General features: G+C 41.3%; 1 protein-coding gene across 4 annotated transcripts in view; it reads left to right on the top strand.

The window, feature by feature from the left end:
• The first annotated feature begins 208 nt into the window (after nt 1-208).
• LOC109884729 (zinc finger homeobox protein 3) overlaps nt 209-7979 on the top strand; it is a 170250-nt gene continuing 162479 nt past the window's right edge. For 3 of the 4 annotated variants that reach the window (XM_031811008.1, XM_031810992.1, XM_031810984.1), the window contains exon 1: nt 209-612. The gene's annotated coding sequence lies outside the window, so the exon portion shown is untranslated. The remainder of the gene's footprint in view (nt 613-7979) is intronic. The other variant, XM_031811000.1, reaches the window with a different exon arrangement.

The raw sequence follows: 7979 nt of genomic DNA, 5'->3' as shown, positions 1-7979 counted from the left end.
GGGTATTGAGTGTTTTGCTGCGGCGTCTACTCCAGTATTAACTTTCACTGTCTTCCTTCTAATCAAACTCTTACTTTCCGCTGTACTTAATTCCATATTTTCAATTCCTGATCATTACTTTCCTCTTTTTCTTCTTCCATCTATCCATCCATCCCTCCCTCCCTCCTCTTTCTCCCTCCCTCCCTCTCTCTCTCCCTAGCTCTCTCCTTTGCTGAATCTTATTGATCCAGAAGGTGGCTAATTAGCCCTTCCCGTCGTGCCTGTGTAATGAAGCACATGCGCACTGAATTAATCACAGCCATTTTTTGCAGGAAACTAATTAGCAGGAATAAAGATCCAAAGAGTTTTTTTCTTTTCAATCATCAGATCTCACTTTCACCTCTTCCTCGCTCCCTCTAACACAAGACTCATCGCCTGCTTTGCATCCAAATTATTTTTATATTGCCCTATACAACTAATACTTCGTTTTTTTACACTCCGCAACAACAATGATCTTTCTTTTGCCATCCTAAACGCAAACTGACCAAAAGGGACTGCCTTGATGGGATCTTTAGCCGAATCGTCTCAATACTGGATTAAAAAGCAAGGATCACAAAGCGGCAGCGAAAAATTGTAAGTTATAACTTTGCCGTTTCTCTCTTTTCCTCTCTCGATGTTTCTACGATTCGATTCTTTTCACTTTTAGTAGTGGGCTAACCGAAGGTTTCTCCTATTATCCAGATACGCACCGATCTTCACTATTCTCACATTCTGAGAAATGACAGGCGATCACAAGTTATATTCATGCAAGTAGTTTTGTTTATTCTCGGTTTTATTCGTATCATTACCTGTGTTTACATCTGCGTTCGTCCTCGTTCTCTTCATGACTGGAAGAAAAGAAATGGTCAAGACAGCGATTCCTCTCCAAGAAGTAGACCACAAAAAACATGAATTTAAAAACACATTTGTGCTTTTCGATGGAATCAGGAAAGATAGAGAAGTGTTATTGGTGTCAAGAAACACATTTTGTGGACGATAACGATGTGAAAGGGTTACATTCAGCCTACGGAGGGTAGCGGGAGCTGCACATGAGCGTAGCCAGGAAAGGAGCACATTAGTCCAGCTTGTGGGTCCGTGTATGTCCCGCGAAAGAGAAACACCGTCCGCATTCTTATTTTGACAGATATGCCTCTTGGTCTGTCCGCTGTTTTCAGCACCATCACGGGTTGATAAAATCCTTTATGTTAAGCAACGTTTTCACTTTCCGATTCGTTTCTTACATGTGTATTTCCCTCCGCCCCGCTTTACATCTCAATTCCTCTACTTTTCACTCTCCCCACTTTGTCCATCATTTTCTTTTATTTTTCATTCCTGTTTGCTTCTTTGAAGCGATGTCAAAGTCGATTCTTGCTGATTCCCTGACGGAGTCACATGCAAATCGATCGGTAGGCCTATGTGTGTGTGTGTTTTGTAAGTCTAGTGTGTTTCATGACAAGAGCCGATCAGTAAGACCTCGGGTACGGGAGAGCCCATAGCCGAGGTAGAGTTGAGCTGCGGGTTGCATGGAGATAATAGAATGCTGTTGCGAGCAGAGAAAGGGATTTACAGAATACGTTGGCTGTCCGACGAGACAGATGACAGCTCGTATGGATTTTTATGGAATAAGTAAGAGCAATAATGTAACATTTCCTTCCCACTGGATATAGCTTACCTTCATAACAAATAACAAACATTTTACTAGATAGGCCTACAAAAAGGAAACATTATCAATGAAAACTCAAAAGCTAATGTATTACGTTATTATATCACCTAACCTGCTTCCCTGCGTAATAATAACAACCTTATTACTGATTTCTAAAGGAAACCTAACTATTTATTTTCTAAAACAACCAGACATGAGACTAAATCAACTTTGGATGCATTATTGTCAGAAGAAATTGTGTAATCATACACGACGGATTGTTTAGAAAAAAATATGACTTAAGAATTTTTCAAAAAATATCTAAACATAGGCCAGATTTGAATTGAAAAGCAATACATCGACTGGTAACACGACGCTGGGACGATTAGGTTTGAGTGAGAATATAACTAGTCCCACCAAGAGACGGACGGATAGACAGGAAAAAGCGGAAATGCTATTGACCTCCCGACGTTTAAGACCCAGAATGCAGTGCCAAGATGCCCAAAAAGTACAGAAAACATAGAACACATGGACGAAATGGAGGACTCTCGAAGAAAGAGTGAAAGAATGAAGCAGCCCGACGAGTTTTCGCGACAGAAGGATGGAAAAGAAAAGCGTTTTGCAAGCTAAGGCAAGGCAGGGATATGCTGGTTTGGGGGAGAAAGAGGGGGAGGTTGAAAGGCTGTGGGTCAGACGGCAAGAATCAGGGGAGCAGGGGTCACTGAGTGAGTGCAAGAGAGATAAAAAGGAAAGAAGGAAAAGCCCTACACAAACAGCCGAGGGAAGGCAGTGGGAAAGTGAGACTGGGGGAAAGGAGAGGGGTGGGGGGTTACGTTGAGGGGTCACACAAAGCATAACAATAAGATTGTGGGGGTCAGCAAGTGCAAGATAAAAACATGCCTCTAGTTTGGTAAACAGGAGAGAAACACTATACAAATGTTCTATGGTTTTCTAGTATGATGAAGAAAAGTATAATAATGGGGTTTGAAGACTCAGACAGAGAGTAGGGGAAAGACAGAAAGAGAAGGAGAGGGAACGAGGGAGGGGGTGGGAGGAGAGGAATAGAAGGGGTCAAATAGCCATGGGCCATGGAGAAGGAATCAGGAAAGAGGGCAGGAAAACAGATCCTAACACCTTTCAGACTTGCCCCAACTAGAGGGGCCAGTAGCTCCCGCATAGATAACTCAGACCAGCAGTATGTCCAGGACTCAGAAGATAGTAGTGGGAGAGAGGGAAAACAAATATACTAGCAGGCGCAGTGGAGACGTTTTTTTACTGCAAGAGAGAATATAATACACCCTGCCTCTTTATTTTTTGCTTATATTATTATTTATATATTTCAGGAGGGAAAACTTGGAGCAGTAGATTTTGGGCCTGTAAGTCTATTTTTGTGTATCTCTGCTCTGTAGACGTAGGTTGGGCAATAATTACAGGCGTGACATAGGGAAGAAAATATAGCGTAGTACATGTGCTGTGCCAGGACTCCCTCTCCTCTCGCCATCTCTCTTTCCCTCGCCCATCTCTCTCCTCTCTCGATCTCTCTGTCCTCCTCCTTTACAAAACAAATAGCAACGCTACTCGGTGTCATCTCACTTGCTCTTAGAAGACTCCTGGATTTGATATCAAAACCTTTGGTAGAAACATTTGAAAAGCAACTACAATATGTATACTACAGATTAGGATTATTTTGACGCCTTCTGATATTTTTGAAAAGTAATTATCCAATGTATAATATTTATGTCAGCTGCATTTACCAGCTCAGGTATGGTTTAATGGGGGTTTAAGATGGTTCTTGATTTCCTTGTGTTGTACTCTGTTAGAATCACATAGCAGATTTATGGTTAGGTGTAGTATGTGATTTGGTAAACCACTGTATCAGTCTGACCATGCTGTGTATTCTGCTTATTGGGACTGTGGGTTGGGTAGATGTCACGAGAACTATGTTTTCAGCATGGATACCTACAGCACACTGAAAATCATTGTAAATACTCAACTTTGATTTCCAATTCATTAGTAATGACCAGGGTTGTGTTTTTGTAAGGTATTACATTCCGTTAATCCTTGACAGACGGAAGGAGGGGGACTTAAAGCATGATCCTCAATTTACATATATATTTTTAATTACATTTATTGACAAGGATTTTATTGCATTTATCTCAGGACCATATTTTGTCTTAAGGTCTTTCATTGTCAGTCACACAGTTTGTTTATATTGAAATAGAACACTATTTATTTTATAGATATATTTACATTAAAGCATATTTTGTGTAAATTTGTACACTTGTAGTTTGTCTTTACCCATAGTTAAATGTTGTACTTTACTATTCACTATCACCATGTAATGTTAGATAACGGTGTTAAACCATAGGATGCACATAATAGGACAGAACGCGTAGCCTGCAGTATATGAATGCCAGCACATCTGGCAGAATGTTCTATCACTCTATGTGTAGGATAGGGTATGTATTCTGCCGGGGAGCATGATGTGGACATTTAACTGATGCTGTTGATAAAATGTGAAATGTTCCATAATTGTAATTATCATCATTATTAGTATGATGTTTATTATCAACATTATTTCTGTTATTACAAGTAGTAATATACTAGGAGTAAGGACATTCATATCACAGTTATGTTGTTCTTTATCGTGATCTTTGTTTATAATATCATTAGCAGTGAATAGTCAGTAGTCTGGTGACGTTAGGTATTTGATTGAGGTTCCTGTTTCAGTGATAGTCTGTAGATGACGCCCTATTCGTCTATCCTGTGATACTACCTGTGTTATCTCAGTATGTCCGGTTCCATGAGCATATTTGATTACTGGTGTGTCTGAGACTGAGTGTGCAGGTCCTATTTGGGCATGTGATTGGAGGGGAACGGAAATAAGGGGTTTAGTAGTGATGAAATAAAGAGCTGAGTGGTGCCTTGGTTACAGGGTAACGTGAGGCAGAGAGACAGTTACCCTGGTCTTCTACTGCCCCCTCCTCCCTCTCTCCCTTGCTCTCAGGAGCTGGCAGCACCCCTAGGGAAGCTCTTTGCCATGTCCTTAGTCAGAGAGAGCCCTCTTTGGGCCAGCGCCAGGCCGCTAAGGGGCAGGCAACGCATGGACTAACACAATATATTCACCAACCGTTGGTCACGTTGCCAAATCAAATCCAAAAAGGTTTATTTTTTCCTCCCAAAAATATTTTTTTACCAGCAATGATGCCTAATACATTGATATTTAAATAACTTACATCAGTAATGATGTCTTATTAATTATATAAATGAACTATTATTATTATTATTAACAATATTTTTGGTTATTATTATTACATTCATTTAAACCAGTTAATTATTTTAGATTATTTTAGTTTATTTATCACAATCTTAGATGTTGTTGTGATTGTATTTATGAGAAATTCCTTTTACAGTTGGTTGAACTGCTGTAAGGGTGAGGATAGTATAAATGTGCATATGTTTGTGTAGATTAGTTTTCCATTGATAGCACTGGAGAGAGAAAGAGGCATCTGCCTCCTCCATTTGCTGTAGGGCTGTGTGTAAATGAGTTTAGCAGGAGCAGTGGCTCAGATTACAGATTATGGTTTTGAATATGCAAGCTTGTACAGCCAGGACCTGTTCTTCCAGTTGTACCGTAGCCCAGGCCAGTGGCATACGTGTCAGCCGTGTCAATAAGGGGCGGGCTGGGGGTGGGGGGAGCAAGGGGAGGAGGCCAGGAGATGGCAGTGATTCTTAGGTGTGTGTGTGTGTGTGTGTGTGCATGCTCTACCTGGTTTCTGCTCCCAGCAGCCCCAAATCATCACGAGAGCTCCTCTATGCCAGCAGAGAACCGATTTTCAGTCCATTTCCCCTCCCTGTTCCCTGTCCTCTTTTTGAGCTGTTGTTCTTGCTGTCGTTCTTTTATCTTCTTGAAGTGAAGTTGGCAGGAATTTCTGTGGTTTGCTGTTTCACAATATGTTATTGTGTTAACGTTCTATAAATCATTGTGGGGTAGATTTACACCTGGGAAGGTGTGTGTACTGTATGTGTGTGTCTGCTCTCTTTTTTCTGTCGTTATTCCTTTTTAGGTGGAGGTGTGCAATGTCATGTCGTCAATTTGAGAGAATTTCAGAGTAAATCTTATAAAATGCAGGCGACCCCCCTTGTGAATATTACTGCTGTCTGGATATATACACCGCATGAGCTGTTGGATATTATCGCTGACATATCTTCAAAATACAAAACAAAGCAGACGTGTTTTGTTTGGTAATATGTCTGAACTTGAGAACGAGAGGAACCAAAAAACCCACACCTCACCTGATTAATGTGTTTAGATACGGATTTGTAGGTAAGAGTTCCTATACGCTTTTTCACTATATTTCCATGTTTAAGCAGCTATAGACGGCCTTCCACGTTGGTCACTCGGCCTCCTTTGTCATTTATATAACACTACGTAAAAAAATACCCGCTGGTATGTGCGGATTGAGAGTTACACCTGGTGCTCCAATTAGAATCCATATAGCTACACCCAGATTTGCATCCAAATGCAAACATGGTTATTGAGAGTGATTTATACATTTCTGAAAACAAATACAGATGTTCTATGCCATACACATGTGGAAGTATGTGTGTGTGTTTAAAATGAGACACACTTCTCAATCAGCATAATTAGCAATCTAATCATTAGAAAATACCGTTGCTATTGCACATTATCTGCTTACTGTGTACACGCTAACGTTAATGTTAGGGATGTGATTTGTAGAAATCATTTCTGATTATTACATTTTCATTACAAAAACACACACTGAAAAAACATAAGCACTGGTAGCTCCTGTCATTTCCCCCATCAGTGTGTAGAGATATGTGTGATGGTTGTTTCGCAGTGTTAAGGCATGTTGCTAGGGTGTTGTATTCTGGCAGGGACTGGTCCACGAGTGCTGTGTGATGTGATGCAGACGAGTGCTGGAGAATTAGTAGCATAGCAGGTTAGCGGCAGCGGAGGCTTGGACAGCAGTAGCATAGCAGGTTATCAGCTAGTGGAGGCTAGGACAGCAGTGGCATAGCCGGTTAGCAGCTAGTGGAGGCTAGGACAGCAATAGCATAGCAGTTTAACAGATAGTGGAGGCTAGGATAGTAGTGGCATAGCCGGTTAGCAGCTAGTGGAGGCTAGGACAGCAGTAGCATAGCATCTAAGGCCGTGTCTCATATTCAGGACAGCAGCGGCTGGCTGTAGCTTCCCGCTGTGCATGCGGGCCATGCAGCGTGTGTATTTAGCCTACGTAGCTACGTACCCGGGCGACAGGGAGCACTCCAGGGGCTGCCCAATTGATCTCTGCACCCCCCCCCCCTCCCACACCCCCGGCCAGGCCCAGCCTAGCGCCCACCCCTCTCCTGGACCCCGGAGACCAGCATTCCACCCTCGGCGCTTATCATCACAAAGGACAGAATGCATAAAACATGGTGGACACACAGACAGAGGTCGCCTTTCTCTCCCCACACTGAACCATGGAACAATGCATGGAGCCTTCTGGCCTGTGACTCTGATGACACGCTCACCCTCTTTTCATCCTCTTCTCTTTCTTTGTCGTCTTCTTCCTCTTCCTCTGTGTATACTTGTGCTCCATGCAGCGATTCCTGTCCACATATTGTTTTGTTAGTTACGCCGTGTCTATCAGTAATATGCTTTTGTCAGTGCTAGTCAAATGTGCATTATGTAACTGAAATGCTACTATTAAAGATTCATGGAGTGAGACTCCCCAGCGAAGAAAGTGTGTGTGTGTGTGTGTCAGGTGAGTGTGTCGTGTGTGCTGTGTCTGTGTGTGTGTGTGTGTGTCAGGTGAGTGTGTGTGTGTCAGGTGAGTGTGTGTGTGCTGTGTACACCAGGTTCCAGAAAGGCCATGTCTTATGACATTTCATCAATTCATATTTTTGGATTAATTGGATAATTCTGTCACTTTTTTAAGAGACTAGCAGCATTAATACAATATTCATTTTTCTAATGTGGTTATACTAATTTGATTATTTTAATATTTAATAACAATATATATATATATAACAATATATATATATATTTTTTTTTACAACATATACAAAAGCAGAAATATGATTTTCCATCCATTTAAATAAAGAATATTATAATTAATAATTCATTAATATTATGGTAAATGGATCCAGGAAGAATATATATTTTTTCTGTATTTCAGTCAGGTTCATACGTCCATCCGCAGCAGATGTCATTTTGACCTTACTGTTTTACGGCTAGCTAGCTCAAGGATGCAAAAGGATTTGCTTTGACTGTGTGTGTGTGTGTGTGTATGTGTGTGTGTGTGTGTGTGTGTGT

Source organism: Oncorhynchus kisutch, linkage group LG3 (assembly GCF_002021735.2).
Source record: "Oncorhynchus kisutch isolate 150728-3 linkage group LG3, Okis_V2, whole genome shotgun sequence".
Taxonomy (NCBI): Eukaryota; Metazoa; Chordata; class Actinopteri; order Salmoniformes; family Salmonidae; genus Oncorhynchus; species Oncorhynchus kisutch.
Note: the sequence above shows the minus strand (reverse complement) of the source record. Positions and strands in the feature narration are given on the sequence as shown.